Here is a 1,743-nt window from a genome sequence, read left to right on the forward strand (position 1 = left end):
TAAAAAAATAATAATACTTTTAATTTGGTCTTGAATTATTTCAATCTTTTTCTTGGTGTATGCTTTCTTATCATAAGTATCAGGACCTTATATGTACAAAATGCCCACAGTAGTACACATATCAAATATATAAACAAATGTACATAAATCTGAGGTGAACACACACAAAGTTTTACTCCTATGAGTAAAATAGGATGATCAAATAGGTTTGAACACTCTCCTAGGCAATCACAGATTACATCAAGCACTAAGAAATTTCAAAGTACTCAAAGAAGCAACTTTGAAAAGTTCTCAAAGTTTCTCCCCAGCTCACTGTCCACACCTTCTTACTGTGCTAGCGACAGCTACTTGTGTCACTGCATTTCTGAAGAACCTTTGTGTGTTTCCTTCTCTGTCCTGGGCTACAGATGAAACATGAGTCCCAAAGCTTTTCAATGAACCCAAGCCTCTCCGCTTACTTAGAAGACCTGTATCTTCTTGGATGTGGAAAGTGTTTGAATTCACTTCTTTTAGCACATATAACTGAATTTCAAAAGCATGCATATTCCATATGGCAGTAAAACTGCCTCAATTAACACTTGTGCCATTGCTCCTTTATGTAATGCTGTATATTGCCAGATCTAAAACTCATTAGGTAAATCCTGCATCTATTTAGGAGGCTTGTGAAAAATGGACCAGTGAGGTACTCTGTAAAATTATTTTCCTTTGCTCTATTCTTTTCTACCCACAGAAATTTATTGTTCTCCTTTGGGAAACTCAGAGCAGGAATACAAAGATAATTATAGTGCTTGAAAGTCTCAATACACTAAAGAAAAACATGATAATCTTCTTTTCAGGAGAAATAGGACAATATATGATAAGGAAAAGAGCTACCCAGCATTAGAAGAGGTCACAACAAGTATGTCTCTTCAACTCTGACGAGATGACAGTGCAAGACAGGGAGACATTAAAGCATGAGAGAGAAAATGCAAATGTACACATGTAAAGCAGGACAGCAGACACTGCAGAGGAAACCCACATTGGTAAACACCACAGTTCACCTGCTCCACAACCCTTCCAAAGCAAATCCCTTCACCAAAAATGAAAACTATGTAATTGAATCTTGACACAATTTGCATGCTTAAACAAATCAGCTGAGACATCAAGCCCAGAAACAACATGTAAAATAGCAGCAATATTAAATGACATTAAGATATTTCTGCCCCTGAAATAAGTAGGTGAGCATTGTCCACAACACCTCCTTGGGATTGGCAGTGCCTGACAAATCTGAGGCTTTCAGGGGCCCAGGTGAAGCTGAGTAATAACTCTGAGATCTTGGGTTTCAATGATGACATCATCTGCTCTCTTTTTTCTATCAATTGCTATAATTGAATCCATGGCAGGACTACTAGGAACTGGAATAATCCTGGCTGCCAGTTTATTGAGCTGTATTAGGGGCAAAACACGGTCCCCATATGATATGATCATGGTCTCTGTGAGTTCATCTAGATTCATTTTCCACTCCTGGAATATACTGGATTTGTTCATTAATGTATGGCATGAACACTATTATGGTGAAGAAAATACAGGTGTAGTTTCCAATGCAGTGTATGTGTTTCTGAACTACTCCAGCCTCTGGTTTGGAGCCTGGCTTAGTGTCTTCTATTGCATCAAGGTTGCCACTTTTACACAGTCTTTCTTCATCTGGCTGAAGCAAAGAATTGCCAGGCTGGTGCCCTGGATGCTGCTCACATCATGGTTCTG

Source organism: Parus major, chromosome 1, assembly GCF_001522545.3.
Source record: "Parus major isolate Abel chromosome 1, Parus_major1.1, whole genome shotgun sequence".
Taxonomy (NCBI): Eukaryota; Metazoa; Chordata; class Aves; order Passeriformes; family Paridae; genus Parus; species Parus major.